The sequence below is a fragment of the Pristiophorus japonicus genome, chromosome 4 (genome assembly GCF_044704955.1).
Source record: "Pristiophorus japonicus isolate sPriJap1 chromosome 4, sPriJap1.hap1, whole genome shotgun sequence".
NCBI classification, from domain to species: domain Eukaryota; kingdom Metazoa; phylum Chordata; class Chondrichthyes; family Pristiophoridae; genus Pristiophorus; species Pristiophorus japonicus.
Window position 1 is genome coordinate 31,084,330 of NC_091980.1, and position 18,305 is coordinate 31,102,634.

At 51.1% G+C, this 18,305-nt stretch overlaps 1 protein-coding gene across 6 annotated transcripts in view; it reads left to right on the plus strand.

Annotated features, from left to right (window-relative positions):
- Nucleotides 1-18,305, plus strand: part of LOC139262860 (jerky protein homolog) — a 99,596-nt gene that overhangs the window by 33,907 nt on the left and 47,384 nt on the right. For 5 of the 6 annotated variants that reach the window (XM_070878078.1, XM_070878073.1, XM_070878075.1 and 2 more), the window contains exon 2: nt 6,096-6,251. The gene's annotated coding sequence lies outside the window, so the exon portion shown is untranslated. Of the gene's footprint in view, nt 1-989; nt 1,238-6,095; nt 6,252-18,305 lie in introns of those variants that run through there. The other variant, XM_070878077.1, reaches the window with a different exon arrangement.

Here is an 18,305-nt window from a genome sequence, read left to right on the forward strand (position 1 = left end):
GGGGGGGGGGGGAGTGTGTGTGTGGTGGGGGGTGTGTGTGTGTGTGTGTGGTGGTGGGGGGGGGGGGGGTGTGTCTGTGTGTGGTGGGGGGGGGGGAGTGTGTGTGTGGTGGTGGTGGGGGGGGGGGCGGCGGCGGCGTGTGTGTGCGTGTGTGGTGGTGGTGGTGGTTTGGGGGGGGGGGGGGGAGTGTGTGTATGTGGTGAAGGTCGGGGGGTGGTGGGTGTGTGTGGTGGTGAGGGGGGAGAGAGAGAGAGAGAGTGTGTGTGGTGGTCGTGGGGGTGGGGGGCGGGGAGTGTGTGTGTGTGTGGTGGGGGGTGGGGGGGAGTGTATGTGTTGGTGGGGGGGGGGGGAAGTGTGTGTGGTGGTGGTGGGGGGAGGGGAGTGTGTGTGTTGGTGGGGGGGGGGGAAGTGTGTGTGGTGGTGGTGGGGGGAGGGGAGTGTGTGTGTGGTGGTGGGGGAGTGTGTGTGTGTATGTGGGGGTGGGGGAGTGTGTGTGTATGTGGGGGTGGGGTAGTGTGTGTGTGGTGGGGGGGGGGAGTGTGTGGGGGTGGGTGTGTGTGGGGGGGGGGGAGTGTGTGTGTGGTGGTGGGGGGGGGGGGGAAGTGTGTGTGGGGGGGGGAGTGTGTGTGTGTGTGTGTGGTGATGGGTGGGGGGGGGGGAGTGTGTGTGTGTGGGGGGGGGGGGAGTGTGTGTGTGGGGGGGGGGAGTGTGTGTGTGTGGGGGGGGGGGAGTGTGTGTGTGTGGGGGGGGGGGGGGAGTGTGTGTGTGTGGGGGGGGGGGGGAGTGTGTGTGTGGGGGGGGGGGAGTGTGTGTGTGGGGGGGGGGGGGGAGTGTGTGTGTGTGTGGTGGTGGGGGGGGAGTGTGTGTGTGGGGGGGTAGGGGGGGGGGATTGTGTGCGTGTGGTGGTGGGGGGGGCGGAGTGTGTGTGGTTGGGGGGGGGGGCACTGTGTGGGGAGGGGTTAGGGGGCAGAGTGAGAAGCGCCAGTTTGTGTGTTGATCACCTTTAATGTGCAGACGGACTTCCTGATATCGGCCCTAAATGTGTCTTTTCCATGTTTGAACCTGTGGGCCCTAGTTCTACTCTTGCAATTTAATTTAAAATAATTTTCCAGATTTATCTTTTACGTGCGGGTATCATTGGTACATTTATACGGTCGACTCCCAGATGCCTCCTTTCAAAGCTGAAAAGCCCACATTTCTCCAGTGTTTCCTGTTGACTCCGACCTCTCAACATTCGGTATGAGCTTTGTAGCGAGCCTCTCTGTACAGACCCCCGCTCATAGATTCCCTCTCTTGTACCTCAATGACCACAAGTGAACACAGCACTCGACGTATGCACTGACCGGGAAGCGTAGTGTCAACAGAATGCTAGCTTCAATGTTACAACAACTACTTGTATTTATATAGCACCTTTTAATATAGTGGAACATCCCAAGGCCCTTCACAGCAGCATTGTGCGATAAAAATAAGTCACCGAGCCACGTAAGTAGAAATTAGCGCAGGTGAGCAAAAGCTTGGTCAAAGAGGTATGTTTTAAGGAGCGTCTTGAAAGGTAGAGAGGCGGAGAGGTTTAGGCAAGGTGTTCGAGAGCTTGGGGCCTAGGAAACAGAAGGCATGGCCACCGTGGTTGAGCGATTACAATCAGGGATGCTCCATAGGGCAGAATGCTAGCTTCAGCCTTACTATTAAGATGGGGGTGTAATGGATACGTGATGGTCTTCTGCTACTCTGCCATGTGGCCATTCTTCATGGGTGAACCTGGACAGTGCGCTTCAGCAGGATATTGAACCATGGAGAATGTTGTTGCTGAGCTTGAACCCATCCTTACCTGATGTCCACACACACACACACACACACACACCACACACACACCCCTTTCCATCTGGATACCTGTCAGGACCAGAAATCATCATTGGTTTGTTCCTCCTCCCCCAACCCATCCAGGAGTACTGAATCGATTGTAGCACTCCAACTGCTGCCCAAGTTAAAACAGTTAACTTATTGAACCTGCAACTTTATTTGTGTGTCTTGGAGCCACAGAATATTGGGGGATATGAAGTTTTAGTTGGTATAGACAGGAGACATCCAAGTGTGGGCTATAATAAGCTGCCTACATTCCCCAACTCTTGGTCAATTTAAATATGGAATTTTATTTTGGAAAAGGAAGAAAGGTTTATGAGAAGGGAATGAAGGCTTACCATGTTTGTGTGTCATTCCTCTGTCTACAGTTTTAATGGAGGTGTCGACCTGTTTATTTTAAATCAGTTCAAATGAGAACATAAGAAATAGGAGTAGGCCTTACAGCCCCTCGAGCCTGCTTCGCCATTCAATACGATCATGGCTAATTTCTACCTCAACTCCACTTTCCCACCCTATCCCCACGTCTCTCGAATCCCTTAGTGTCCAAAAATCTATTGATCTCCGTCTTGAATATACTCAACGACTGAACATCCACAGCCCTCTGAGCTCGAGAGTTCCAAAGATTCACAACCCTCTGAGTGAAGACATTTCTCCTCATCTCAGTCCTATCTGGTCGACCCCTTATCCTGAAACAATGACCTCTAGTTTTAGACTCTCCAGCCAGGGGAAATAGTCTCTCGGCATCTAAAACATATCCACATAAACATGTTGAGCTTTTGTCCACTGGCATGGACAATGTAATAGACTTGCATGTCAAAGGGCAAAATGTCAGTGGACTGACCTAAGTATTGATTGAGCTGTGGTACAAAGAGCATGGCTGCAGAAAGCTGGAGGGTCAGAGAATATGGGAACATTGACTAAAGCATTAGGCAAAATGTTATTGTGCAATACATGCATATGAGCTGTGTGGATAAATATATACTTGTTTCTGGCTAAGAGTCTAGTTTGAGAAAAACTCATAATCACACCTTTGTTACCAGCTAGTAATTACTAACCGTAAGGAATTTGTTAGTTTGGGAAGCTTTACTAGTCCTTATCTCCACTATCCTTGAATGTTGTGGAGGTGGCTGGTGTAAGATGCTGCTGAACAGTGAATGAATTTGGCCCCCAAAATCAAAAATGACTCTCTGGGCAGTGTGTGTAACTAAAGGTTGAGCTTGTATCGGGTAATTTCACCTTGGTTGAGTGATAACGCTCTTCCGTCAGAAAGTCTGGGTTTAAAAACCCCATCATGCCCTTTTTCAGCAGCCCAGGACATTGAGGTCTATTGTAGTGCCCCTACTATCAGTCTTGTTAAGATTGCCTTTCACCCGCTACAAACATGAACTCATCCAAAACTGTGCTGCCCGCCCAGAGAAGGTTCACTCGGTTGATTCCGGAGATGAGGGGGTTGACTTAGGAAGATAGGTTGGGCCTATACTCAGTGAAGTTCAGAAGAATGAGAGGTGATCTTATTGAAACATATAAGATAATGAGGGGGCTCGACAAGGTGGATGCAGAGGATATTTCCACTCATAGGGGAAACTAAAACTAGGGGACATAGTCTCAGAATAAGGGGCCGTCTATTTAAAACTGAGGTGAGGAGGAATTTCCTCCCACAGAGGGTTGTAAATCTGTGGAATGCCCCAGAGAGCTGTGGAGGCTAGGTCATTGAATATATTTAAGGCGGAGATAGACAGATTTTTGAATGACAAGGGAGTAAAGAGTTATGGGGAGCGGGCAGGGCAATGGAGCTGAGTCCATGATCAGATCAGCCATGATCTTTTTAAATGGTGGAGCAGGCTCGAGGGGCTAAATGGCCTTCTGCTCCTATTTCTTATGTATCCTAACTTGCACCAAGTCCTGTTCACCTGTCACCCCTGCATGTGCTGATCTGCATTGGCTCTTGATTTTAAAATTCTCATCCTTGTTCTCAAATCCTTCCATGGCCTCACCCCTTTTTCTGTAAGCTCCAGCCTCACAACCAATGCACCCTCTAAGCTGTGCGGCCGTGCAGCAATGGGAAAGGTCCCGCGCAGGCTGCTCACTGGCTTCCCCATTGTAAACACCACACAGACCGCTCACTGGTGCCCCCATTGTAAACACCACACAGACCGTTCACTGGCTTCCCCATTGTAAACACCACACAGACTGCTCACCGGCTTCCCCATTGTAAACATCACACAGACCGCTCACCGGCTTCCCCATTGTAAACACCACACAGACTGCTCACCGGCTTCCCCATTGTAAACACCACACAGACCGTTCACCGGCTTCCCCATTGTAAACACCACACAGACTGCTCACCGGTGTCCCCATTGTAAACACCACACAGACCGCTCACCAGCGTCCCCATTGTAAACACCACGCAGGCCGCTCACCGGTGTCCCCATTGTAAACACCACACAGACCGCTCACCAGTGTCCCCATTGTAAACACCACGCAGGCCGCTCACCGGTGTCCCCATTGTAAACATCACGCAGGCCGCTCACCGGCTGCCCCATTGTAAACATCACGCAGGCCGCTCACTGGCTTCCCCATTGTAAACACCACACAGGCCGCTCACCGGTGTCCCCATTGTAAACACCACGCAGACCGTTCACCGGCTGCCCCATTGTAAACATCACGCAGGCCGCTCACTGGCTTCCCCATTGTAAACACCACACAGGCCGCTCACCGGTGTCCCCATTGTAAACACCACACAGGCCGCTCACCGGTGTCCCCATTGTAAACACCATGCAGGCCCGGAAATTTAAAGGGACCGTGCACTAAAACAAACAGGCCGCACAGAACAAAGTGCAGTCTGTAGCAAACATTGCCTACAGCCCTCCAAGATCTCTGCGCTCCTCCAATTCTGGCCACGTGCCTATCCCCGATTTTCAATGCTTCACCATTGGAGGCCGTGCCTTCAGTTGTCTGGGCCCCTGGCTCTGGAATTCCCTCCTTAAGCCTCTGACTCTCTGCCCTCGCTCCTTTAAGACGCTCCTTAAAACCATCCGTTCTAATATCTCCTTACGTGGCTCGGTGTCACACATTGTTTGGTAATTACTCCTGTGCAGCCCTTTGGGATGTTTTACTAGGTTAAAGGTGCTATATAAATGCAAGTTGTTAACTCAAAACAGGGTAATGAACGTGGGTCTTTTATGGTCTGTGCCACACCAGAAAATGAAATTGCCCAGCGAGCTATTGAGAAAGCCCAAATAAGTAGTTTTCTACTCAATGGCAAATAATTTTATCTTGGCCTTTGTGCCTGTCTCGTGCTTAATTACTTTTAATTTTCTTTGGGACCAGCTTAAACCCTTCACTGCTATTCTGTGCTGTCTGATATGCTGGAGGCAATCAGTAGCCTTATAGGTATAAAAACAATTATCTCTGATTTAAGTCTCAGGACTGATTGCCCTAGTCGAGGTATCCAGTTCTGTCTATTGTGCTGAGTCATATTGCCAGAGTGTAAAAAAAAATGCAACGGTAGGGTGGGAATGTGGGTGTGTAGATACTTGAGCATCTGATAGATCTTTCTTCATGTGTGAATCCCTTATTGAATACTACAGGGTATCCGGTTAGTCCATCAAATGCCAGATTTACCAAACATTTGTGTATACACCATTTAAAAATATTTTCTATGGATGTGGGCAGCGCTGGTAAGGCTGTATTAGTTGTCCAGAGAAGGTGATGGGCTGCTGTAGTGGTGCTTGGGTTGATGGTGCTCACAGAATGGTGTTTGGGAGGGAATTGCTGGAATTTGACTCGGCAGCATGAAGGGACAGTGGTGTATGTCCAAATCACGATGGTGTGTGACTTGGAGGGAAAGTGGCGGGTGATGGTGTCCTGATGATTTTGCTGTTCTTGTCCCTCTTAGCAGTAGAGTTTGAAAAGCTGGGAGGTATTGTTGAAGTAAGCTCAGTGGACACTGGTTTGGGGACATCTTAGTAAAAGATGAAAGATAAGGAGCAGAATATTCTCCTTCCCCTTCACTCGAGCTCCCACCCCAGCTCCAGAGCAGGTCAACATAGGCCAGCAATTGAAGTTCCCAGTCTATATACCTTCGTACAATACGATATGGTTCACTTAGCCCACTAAGCTGTTAGGATGATAAGCACATACTGATTTTGGAATACTCAATCCTGCTTTTAAAGTTTTTCTATAGCTTTTTAAAAAGCTAAAATATGATCTGCCCTGATATTTTTTTGTTTTAGATGTGCAGTTTGATATCGATCTTCCCAACAAAAAAGACTTCATTGATTCTAAGCATTGTGTGGAGCTGCTGACCGAACACCTGAAGAAGACAGGAAAGGATGTGCGGTACATCGGCGAAAAGTAGAGCACATTTGGTAGTCATTGTAATTGAAAAGGTAAACTACGCCAAGTGCACCCACTGGTCGAATTCTGCAGCGTTCTCTGTAGCGTTCTCTGTTTCTGCACAAATACTTTGCATGTAGGATTTCTGTCCAGGTGTCCTTGGTCTCTCAAGCCTGTATTTTCACATCTTGTGCCTTTAAAAACCACGTTATGAGTCCATGGCAGTGCTTTACTGATGCATTTGAAGTGGTAAAGCAGACTTCGTTTCATAAGCGAATAAAATGAGTACAATGTTTTAGATTGTGTGTAAAATACAAGGGTGGTGCAGTGCGTATTTTGCTCCAATATGCCATAGAGTGATCATAGCCACTGTTAACTAATATTGAACATGTCACAGAAATACCAGCTGGAGGTGAGGGAATTCCCACAGTGGGTGGTGGGGGGCAGGAATCAATGGGGCAAAAGGAGGCTGGGTCACATGGTCACACTGTGCTGCTCACACACCAATGTGTGCCTCCAGTCGTCTTGGGCAATCCTTGCCACTAGGTCTGTCAAGCCCATGTGGTGGCTGGTGTGCAACGGCCACCCCACATTAAAAAAAATTCACGCACAGGCATCTTCTACCCTTCAAGGTGTAGTTCGAGTCCTTCATTAAAACACCTGTGAACTCGTCCTTTTTTTGGCGTGGAAGCAAGTCATCCTCGTTTTGAGGGACCGCCTATGATGATGATGATCTGTAGAAATATAAACTTCTTTCATACTAAAAAAAAATATAAAACTTGTCTCGATTGAGTTAGCTGGGGCAATGGATGAGGCACAACAAAATGCCTCAGCAGCCCCACTGCAGGAGCTGGCATAGGCCCGGCCCAATGAATTAGGCCATCTGCTTGGTTGGGGAATAGTGCTGGAAAACTTGGATATGAAGGCGATAAAATGAGTTTTGAAACAATGTGGCTGTAGGGAACTATTCACTTTATAGTGTGTATTTAACTCCAGGCAGAAATAAAAGTACCACATCAGGTGAAATACTTGATATAATCAGCATCACTATCAAAGGTCTTTCTAGATAAAGTCCACTCACAATAGCCACTATTGCCTCTGCCTGCTTGTGTAAACCCTAAGTCACATTTAAAATGGTAGTACTGGTGTTGGCAAGAGCAGGAGCGGGAGGATCGAGAGGCCCATAAAAGGGGCCTGAGAGTCGGAGGAGCCACAGGAGCAGAAGCGGGAGGATCGAGAGGCCCATAAAAGGGGCCTGAGAGTCGGAGGAACCAGCTGGTGCAGGGACAAAAAGTTAAAAAAAATAAAAACAAAATCGAAGTGTGATGTCACAGCCAAGCGTGTAAGTGATTGGCTGGTGGATTGGTGAGCATTTTCCTTTTTCCTTTTCCTTTCGGTAGGAAACCTTTGGCATTGTTGTAAGTAGTATCTGCCAGTAAATATATGTGATCTTTATTATCTAAGGAGAGCCAGTTAATTAAATCGTCTGTTTACTGAGTAGCGGGTGGGTGTGTTGTGCTAAGGTTTAGAATTTGGTTCTTTTCGATAGTTGCGAGAGTAACTAGAGGAATGGCAAGGCAACTCAGTCCCATGGATTGCACATCCTGTGGCATGTGGGAAGCCCCTGGGTGCTTCGCAGCCGGGGCGACCACATATGCAGGAGGTGTCTCCAGCTGCACCAACTCGAGCTCCGTGTTTTGGAGCTTGAGCGGCAGCTGGGGTCACTGCGGTGCATCCGCGAGACTAAAAGCAACGTGGATAGCACTTTTCTAGAGGCGGTCACCCCACAGCTTAAGAGTGTGCAGGCAGATAGGGAGTGGGTGTCCGCCAGGCAGAAGAGGAGGACTAGGCAGGTAGTGCAGGAGTCCACTGAGTCCATCTTGCTCTCCAACCGGTACTCTGTTTTGAGTACTCATGGGGATGATGGTGGCTCTGGGGAGTGCAGTCAGAGCCAAGTCCACAGCACCACAGGTGACTCAGCTGCATGGGGGGGGGTGGGGGGGAGTGAAAGAGCTATAGTGGTAATGGATTCAATAGTCAGGGGAGCAGACGGGCGTTTCTGTGGCCGCCAGGATGGTATGTTACCTCCCTGGTTACAGGGTCAAGGATGTCACTGAGCGGCTGCAGGGCATTCTGGGGAAGAGGGTGAACAGCCAGAGGTCATAATCCACATCGGTACCAATGACATAGGGAAGAAGAGGGATGAGGTCCTGCAGGCAGAGTTTAGGGAGCTAGGAGAGAGATTAAAAAGCAGGACCTCAAAGGTAGTAATCTCCAGATTACTCCCAGTGCCACGAGCTAGTGAGTACAGAAATAGGAGGATAGAGCAGATGAAGACGTGGTTGGAGAGATGGTGCAGGCAGGAGGGCTTTAGTTTCCTGAGGCATTGGGACCGCTTCTGGGAGAGGTGGGACCTGTACAAGCAGGACAAGTTGCACCTCAACAGAACCGGGACCAAATCCTCGAGGGGGGGTTTTGCTAGTGCTGTTGGGGAGGGTTTAAACTAGCTTGGAAGGGGGATGGGAACCTGAAACTAGATTCAGTAGGGAGAGGAGTAAAGCTGGAATTAGAAAGCAAAAATAAAGAAAGTGAATTTTAAGGAGAGAGGAAACGAGCAGGAAAAAAGGGTAAAAAAAACCAAACTTAAAGGCACTTAGTCTAAATGCACGTAGCATTTGTAACAAGATAGATGAATTGATGGCATAAATTGAGACAAATGGGTATGATCTGATAGCCATTACAGAGACATGGTTGCAAGGTGACCAGGACTGGGAATTAAATATTCAAGGGTACTTGACAATCTGGAAGGGCAGACAGAAAGGAAAAGGAGGTGGGGGTAATTCTATTGATAAAGGATGAAATCACTGCAATAGTAAGAAACAATATTGGGTCAAATGATAAGGGTGTTGAAACAGTTTGGGTGGAGATAAGGAACAATAAGGGGAAAAAGTCACTGGTGGGTGTAGTATATAGGTCCCCGAACAGTTGCAACTCTGTTGGTTAGAGCATAAACCAGGAAATGGTGGGGGCTTGTAAAAAAGGAACAGCAATAATCATGGGTGATTTTAACTTCCATATTGATTGGACAAATCAAATTGGTCAGGGTAGCCTTGAGGAAGAGTTCATAGAGTACATAAGGGAAGGGTTCCTTGAAGAGTACGTAACGGAACCAACCAGGGGGCAGGCTATCTTAGATGTGGTCCTGTGTAATGAGACAGGATTAATAAACAATCTCCTAGTAAAGGATTCCCTTGGAATGAGTGATCATAGCATGGTTGAATTTCAAATTCAGATGGAGGGTGAGAAAGTTGGATCTCTAACCAGCATAGAAAATAGGTGCAGGAGTAGGCCATTTGGCCCTTCGAGCCTGCACCGCCATTCAATGAGTTCATGGCTGAACATGCAACTTCAGTACCCCATTCCTGCTTTCTTGCCATACCCCTTGATCCCCCTAGTAGTAAGGACGACATCTAACTCCTTTTTGAATATATTATGTGAATTGGCCTCAACAACTTTCTGTGGTAGAGAATTCCACAGGTTCACCACTCTCTGGGTGAAGAAGTTTCTCCTTATCTCGGTCCTAAATGGCTTACCCCTTATCCTCAGACTGTGACCCCTGGTTCTGGACTTCCCCAACATTAATAAGAACATAAGAATTAGGAACAGGAGGAGGTCATCGAGCCCCTCGAGCCTGCTCCGCCATTCAACAAGATCATGGCTGATCTGGCCGTGGACTCAGCTCCACTTACCCGCCCACTCCCCATAACCCTTAATTCCCTTATTGGTTAAAAATCTATATCTATCTGTGATTTGAATATATTCAATGAGCTAGCCTCAACTGCTTCCTTGGGCAGAGAATTCCACAGATTCACAACCCTCTGGGAGAAGAAATTCCTTCTCAACTTGGTTTTAAATTGACTCCCCCCTATTTTGAGGCTGTACCCCCTAGTTTTAGTCTCCCCGACCAGTGGAAACAACCTCTCTGCCTCTATCCTGTCTATCCCTTTCATTATTTTAAATGTTTCTATAAGATCACCCCTCATCCTTCTGAACTCCAACGAGTAAAGACCCAGTCTACTCAATCTATCATCATAAGGTAACCCCCTCATCTCCGGAATCAGCCTAGTGAATCGTCTCTGTACCCCCTCCAAAGCTAGTATATCCTTCCTTAAGTAAGGTGACCAAAACTGCACGCAGTACTCCAGGTGCGGCCTCACCAATACCCTGCACAGTTGCAGCAGGACCTCCCTGTTTTTGTACTCCATCCCTCTCGCAATGAAGGCCAACATTCCATTCGCCTTCCTGATTACCTGCTGCACCTGGAAACTAACTTTTTGGGATTCATGCACAAGGACCCCCAGGTCCCTCTGCACCGCAGCATGTTGTAATTTCTCCCCATTCAAATAATATTCCCTTTTACTGTTTTTTTTTCCCAAGGTGGATGACCTCACTTTTTCCGACATTGTATTCCATCTGCCAAACCTTAGCCCATTCGCTTAACCTATCTAAATCTCTTTGCAGCCTCTCTGTGTCCTCTACACAACCCACTTTCCCACTAATCTTTGTGTCATCTGCAAATTTTGTTACACTACACTCTGTCCCCTCTTCCAGGTCATCTATGTATATTGTAAACAGTTGTGGTCCCAGCACCGATCCCTGTGGCACACCACTAACCACCGATTTCCAACCCGAAAAGGACCCATTTATCCCGACTCTCTGCTTTCAGTTAGCCAGCCAATTCTCTATCCATGCTAATTCATTTCCTCTGACTCCGCGTACCTTTATCTTCTGCAGTAACCTTTTGTGTGGCACCTTATCGAATGCCTTTTGGAAATCTAAATACACCACATCCATCGGTACACCTCTATCCACCATGCTCGTTATATCCTCAAAGAATTTCAGTAAATTAGTTAAACATGATTTCCCCTTCATGAATCCATGTTGCGTCTGCTTGATTGCACTATTCCTATCTAGATGATCCGCTATTTCTTCTTTAATGATAGCTTCAAGCATTTTCCCCACTACAGATGTTAAACTAACCGGCCTATAGTTACATGCCTTTTGCCTGCCCCCTTTTTTAAACAGAGGCGTTACATTAGCTGATTTCCAATCCGATGGTACCTCCCCAGAGTCCAGAGAATTTTGGTAGATTATAACGAATGCATCTGCTATAACTTCCGCCATCTCTTTTAATACCCTGGGATGCATTTCATCAGGACCAGGGGACTTGTCTACCTTGAGTCCCATTAGCCTGTCCAGCACTACCCCCCTAGTGATAGCCATTATCTCAAGGTCCTCCCTTCCCACATTCCCGTGACCAGCAATTTATGGCATCGTTTTTGTGTCTTCCACTGTGAAGACCGAAGCAAAATAATTGTTTAAGGTCTCAGCCATTTCCACATTTCCCATTATTAAATCCCCCTTCTCATCTTCTAAGGGACCAACATTTACTTTAGTCACTCTTTTCCGTTTTATATATCGGTAAAAGCTTTTACTATCTGTTTTTATGTTTTGCGCAAGTTTACTTTCGTAATCTATCTTTCCTTTCTTTATTGCTTTCTTAGTCATTCTTTGCTGTCATTTAAAATTTTCCCAATCTTCTAGTTTTCCACTAACCTTGGCCACCTTATACGCATTGGTTTTTAATGTGATACTCTCCTTTATTTCCTTGGTTATCCACAGCTGGTTATCCCTTCTCTTACCACCCTTTTTCACTGGAATATATTTTTGCTGAGCACTATGAAAGAGCTCCTTAAAGGTCCTCCACTGTTCCTCAATTGTGCCACCGTTTAGTCTGTGTTTCCAGTCTACTTTAGCCAACTCTGCCCTCATCCCACTGTAGTCCCTTTGTTTAAGCATAGTACGCTCGTTTGAGACACTACTTCCTCACCCTCAATCTGTATTACAAATTCAACCATACTGTGATCACTCATTCCGAGAGGATCTTTTACTCGGAGATTATTTATTATTCCTGACTCATTACACAGGACCAGATCTAAGATCGCTTGCTCCCTTGTAGGTTCTGTCACATACTGTTCTTAGAAACAATCCCGTATGCATTCTATGAATTCCTCCTCAAAGCTACCCCGTGCGATTTGATTTGACCAATCGATATGTAGGTTAAAATCCCCCATGATTACTGTCGTTCCTTTTTCACATGCCTCCATTATTCCCCTGATTATTGTCCGCCCCACCGTGAAGTTATTATTTGGGGGCCTATAAACTATGCCCACCAGTGACTTTTTCCCCTTACTATCTCTGATCTCCACCCACAATGATTCAACATTTTGTTCATTAGAGCCAATATCGTCTCTCACAACTGCCCTGATATCATCCTTCATTAACAGAGCTACCCCACCTCCCTTCCCCTTTTGTCTATCTTTCCGAATTGTCAGATACCCCTGTATGTTTAATTCCCAGTCTTGGCCACCATGCAACCACGTTTCAGTAATGGCCACCAAATCATACCCATTTGTAACTCATTTACTTTATTTCGAATGCTGCATGCGTTAGGTAGAGTGTTTTAATACTAGTTTTTAAACCATGATTTTTAGTTTTGACCCCTCCTGCAGCCCCTTTATATTCATACATATTGTCCCTTCCTATCACCTTTTGGTTTACACTTACCCCAGTGCTACTCTGCTCTGTTGCCTCCTGCCTTTTGCATTCTTTCTTGGAGTTCTGTTCATCTGAGCTCTCACCCACCCTAACTAGCTCAGAGCCCTCTCCTGGGTTCCCATCCCTCTGCCAAGCTAGTTTAAAGCCCTCACAACCGTACTATCAAAACCACTCGCGAGAACATTGGTCCCGTCTCTGTTGAGGTGTAACCTGTCCGACTTGTACAGGTCCCACCTACCCCAGAAGCGGTAAGCTTAAATAAAGGAGCTTACAAAGGTATGAGGGCAGAGTTGGCTAACGTGGACTGGGAAAATAGATTAAAGTGTAGGATGGTTGATGACCAGTGGTGTACATTTAAGGAGCTATTTCACAACTCTCAAAAAAAAATGTTCCTGTGAGGAGGAAAGGGTGTAAAAGAAAAGATAGCCATCCATGGTTAACTAAAGAAATAAAGGATGGTATCCAATTAAAAACAAGGGCATACAAATGGCCAAAACTAGTGGAAGAACAGAAGATTGGGAAGCTTTTAAAAGCTAGCAAAGGCGATTGCTTGTCTGACCATATGGAGTATGTCAATTCCAAACAACCTAACTAAACTGAATGTACAATACTCGATCATAGATGGCATTAACATGCCCCAAGAGGACTGAGTCCATGGCATTCAGCAGAGTATTTCTTAATTACTGTATGTACTTTATAATATTTTATTTCATGAATCAGATCCAGCTCCTTGCTAAAGATGTTAGGCAGACATGGCAATACATAAGGGCAAATAGCCACAGCTGGTATTGTGAGCCATCTTATCTGGAAAGGTTAAATGGATCACATGATGTAATCCTTTGATAATTGATGCAGGTGTGTATTTTTGACTTGTAGATGTTTTCTTTCACAAGTGTTTCTTCATATTACCCATCAGTCTAGGAGGATTAAATATTCCTCGTAGTGTGGGAGGAGATGGAATACCTGACAACCCAGACCAGCCTGCAGCTGTGACTGGTCCTTCCTCAATTAATTCACATTATTCTTTTCCTCATTTTATTTCCTGCCACCCACTAAATCTGCACTTCTGACCATTTTTCCAACCAAAAGTCCACTCCAGGCTTAAGCTGGCTGCCAGGAGGCATAGCAGAATAAAGTGCTGTAACTCCACTTCTAATTTTGATTTTCTTCTCTTCTCTCTTCATTACCACATGACTGAGATTGTTAACTGGATATGAACACTATTCTTGCCATTCTGTGCCACGAAATGATTCCCTTCACAGAGAAGTCCTGCAAAAGAATGTTTTTTTGAAAGATAAGAGCAGGACATATTGTGTTAAATCATGCCGGTACGGTTGATTGATATCTTTAAAGCGTGGTCCTTCCTGCAGAGTTAGCTATTCTATTTCATAAAAGATAAGGACACATTGTACTTGTGTATTACATTTTGAATTGCTTGGTAATTTACTTATTTCAGTAGTTCAGTAGGCGTGACACCACAAGGACATCTGACCCTGTATCATCAAACTATGCAACTTCACCAGGGCAGTGGTTGGAAAACATAAATTGTGTTTGTGCTTGAGAATGGTCTTATTGCACGTAGAATACTCTGCACTCAATGGCCCCAAGTTTCCACATGATTTGCTCCTGAATTTTAGGAGCAACTGGTGTAGAACGGAGTATCTTAAAAGTCGGAATTCTCGCCATTTAGTTTGCTCCAGTTCTAGTCAGTTAGAACAGTTTCACTTTGGAACAGAATTTTTATTTCAAAAGGGGGCGTTTACGGCCACTTACGCCTGTTTTCAAAGTTTCGTCAGTGAAAACTTACTCCAAACTAACTTAGAATGGAGTAAGTGAAGATTTTTGTATGCTCGAAAAAACCTTGTCTACACTTTATAAAATCAGGCATAGGTTACAAATCAGGCATAGGGAATGGTGGGGGGGGAGGTTTAAAGGGAAGTTTACAAACATTAAACACTTCAGTTTTAAAAATAAAGAGCCATCATCAATAATAAATGATAAATACATCAATAAATCAACCAATAAATCAATCAAAAAAAATTAATAAATAAAACATTTTCTACTTACCGACTGCAGCACCGGGAGCCCTCCAACAGTGTGCTGGGATCCCCCCCTCCACCCCCCCCCCAGTGTGTCTCTGTCAGTGTCTCTGTCTCTGTCTGTCTGTGTGTGTCTCTCATTCTCTGTCTGTCAGTGTCTGTGTTTCTGACAGCGAGGGGAGGGGGAGGGGAGCAGAGGGGGGTGGTGGGAAGGAGATTGGGGGGGGAGGGGAGGAGATAGGGTGAGGGGGGGTGGGAAAGGAGAAAGGGGAGGGAGGCTGAATGGGCGGGCCTGAGACTTCGGGCAGGGCCTGTCCCCAGCACCAGATTTACAGGTAGGTGGCGTTGGGTTGGGTCGGCGGGGGTGGTGAGAGGGAGATCAGTTCGGGTCGGTGCGGGGGGAGGGAGGTCAGGTCGGATCCAGTCCGGGGGCGGGGGGGAACGGGAGTCGGGTCGGGTCCAGTCGGTGGGGGGGGGGACCCGGAGTCGGGTGGGGGGGGGGGGGTCGGGCCCGGTCCGGAGGCGATATGCGGGAGTCGAATCGAGTCGGGAGGAAGCAGGAGCTGACCATGGGAGGACCCTTATTCACGCAGCCCCAGTGAGGCCATGCGGCCAGGGCTTGGGGCTGCGTGCTTCGGCCCCTCCCACACAGTTTCGGGCGCCTGGAGCTACTGCACTTGCGTGCCTGGCCCGTTCAACATCCCCCTCCTTTCTTTCTCTCTCTCTCCCTTCTCTCTCTCTCTCTCTCTCTCTCTCTCTCTCTCTCTCTCTCTCTCTCTTCCCCCCCTCCCCTCCCTCCCTTCTCTTTCCCCCCCTCCCTCCGTTCTCTTCCCCCCCTCCCTCCGTTCTCTTCCCCCCCTCCCTCCGTTCTCTTCCCCCCCTCCCTCCGTTCTCTTCCCCCCCTCCCGTTCTCTTCCCCCCTCCCTCCGTTCTCTTCCCCCCTCCCTCCGTTCTCTTCCCCCCTCCCTCCGTTCTCTTCCCCCCTCCCTCCGTTCTCTTCCCCCCTCCCTCCGTTCTCTTCCCCCCTCCCTCCGTTCTCTTCCCCCTCCCTCCGTTCTCTTCCCCCCTCCCTCCGTTCTCTTCCCCCCTCCCTCCGTTCTCTTCCCCCCTCCCTCCGTTCTCTTCCCCCCTCCCTCCGTTCTCTTCCCCCCTCCCTCCGTTCTCTTCCCCCCTCCCTCCGTTCTCTTCCCCCCTCCCTCCGTTCTCTTCCCCCCTCCCTCCGTTCTCTTCCCCCCTCCCTCCGTTCTCTTCCCCCCTCCCTCCGTTCTCTTCCCCCTCCCTCCGTTCTCTTCCCCCCTCCCTCCGTTCTCTTCCCCCCTCCCTCCGTTCTCTTCCCCCCTCCCTCCGTTCTCTTCCCCCCTCCCTCCGTTCTCTTCCCCCCTCCCTCCGTTCTCTTCCCCCCTCCCTCCGTTCTCTTCCCCCCTCCCTCCGTTCTCTTCCCCCCTCCCTCCGTTCTCTTCCCCCCTCCCTCCGTTCTCTTCCCCCCTCCCTCCGTTCTCTTCCCCCCTCCCTCCGTTCTCTTCCCCCCTCCCTCCGTTCTCTTCCCCCCTCCCTCCGTTCTCTTCCCCCCTCCCTCCGTTCTCTTCCCCCCTCCCTCCGTTCTCTTCCCCCCTCCCTCCGTTCTCTTCCCCCCTCCCTCCGTTCTCTTCCCTCCTCCCTCCGTTCTCTTCCCCCCTCCCTCCGTTCTCTTCCCCCCTCCCTCCGTTCTCTTCCCCCCTCCCTCCGTTCTCTTCCCCCTCCCTCCGTTCTCTTCCCCCCTCCCTCCGTTCTCTTCCCCCCTCCCTCCGTTCTCTTCCCCCCTCCCTCCGTTCTCTTCCCCCCTCCCTCCGTTCTCTTCCCCCCTCCCTCCGTTCTCTTCCCCCCTCCCTCCGTTCTCTTCCCCCCTCCCTCCGTTCTCTTCCCCCCTCCCTCCGTTCTCTTCCCCCCTCCCTCCGTTCTCTTCCCCCCTCCCTTCTCCTCTCGCCCCCCTCTCTTCTCCTCTCGCCCCCCGCCCATCCCCTCTCGCCCCCCGCCCCTCCCCTCTCGCCCCCCGCCCCTCCCCTCTCGCCTCTCGCCCCTCCCCTCTCGCCCCCCGCCCCTCCCCTCTCGCCCCCCGCCCCTCCCCTCTCGCCCCCCGCCCCTCCCCTCTCGCCCCCCGCCCCTCCCCTCTCGCCCCCCGCCCCTCCCCTCTCGCCCCCCGCCCCTCCCCTCTCGCCCCCCGCCCCTCCCCTCTCGCCCCCCGCCCCTCCCCTCTCGCCCCCCTCCCCTCTCGCCCCCCGCCCCTCCCCTCTCGCCCCCCGCCCCTCCCCTCTCGCCCCCCTCCCCTCTCGCCCCCCTCCCCTCTCGCCCCCCTCCCCTCTCGCCCCCCTCCCCTCTCGCCCCCCTCCCCTCTCGCCCCCCTCCCCTCTCGCCCCCCTCCCCTCTCGCCCCCCTCCCTCTCGCCCCCCTCCCCTCTCGCCCCCTCCCCTCTCGCCCCCCTCCCCTCTCGCCCCCCTCCCCTCTCGCCCCCCTCCCCTCTCGCCCCCCTCCCCTCTCGCCCCCCTCCCCTCTCGCCCCCCTCCCTCTCGCCCCCCTCCCCTCTCGCCCCCCTCCCCTCTCGCCCCCCTCCCCTCTCGCCCCCCTCCCCTCTCGCCCCCCTCCCCTCTCGCCCCCCTCCCCTCTCGCCCCCCTCCCCTCTCGCCCCCCTCCCCTCTCGCCCCCCTCCCCTCTCGCCCCCCTCCCCTCTCGCCCCCCTCCCCTCTCGCCCCCCTCCCCTCTCGCCCCCCTCCCCTCTCGCCCCCCTCCCCTCTCGCCCCCTCCCCTCTCGCCCCCCTCCCCTCTCGCCCCCCTCCCCTCTCGCCCCCCTCCCCTCTCGCCCCCCTCCCCTCTCGCCCCCCTCCCCTCTCGCCCCCCTCCCCTCTCGCCCCCCTCCCCTCTCGCCCCCCTCCCCTCTCGCCCCCCTCCCCTCTCGCCCCCCTCCCCTCTCGCCCCCCTCCCCTCTCGCCCCCCTCCCCTCTCGCCCCCCTCCCCTCTCGCCCCCCTCCCCCTCTCGCCCCCCTCCCCTCTCGCCCCCCTCCCCTCTCGCCCCCCTCCCCTCTCGCCCCCCTCCCCTCTCGCCCCCCTCCCCTCTCGCCCCCCTCCCCTCTCGCCCCCCGCCCCTCCCCTCTCGCCACCCGCCCCTCCCCTCTCGCCACCCGCCCCTCCCCTCTCGCCCCCGCCCCTCCCCTCCCGCCCCCGCCCCTCCCCTCCCGCCCCCCTCCCCTCCCGCCCCCCCCCCTCCCCTCCCGCCCCTCCCCTCCCGCCCCCTGCCCCTCCCCTCCCTTCTCGCCCCCCTCCCTTCTCGCCCCCTCCCTTCTCGCCCCCCTCCCTTCTCGCCCCCCTCCCTTCTCGCCCCCCTCCCTTCTCCCCTCCCTTCTCGCCCCCCTCCCCTCCCTTCTCGCCCCCCTCCCCTCCCTTCTCGCCCCCCTCCCCTCCCTTCTCGCCCCCCTCCCC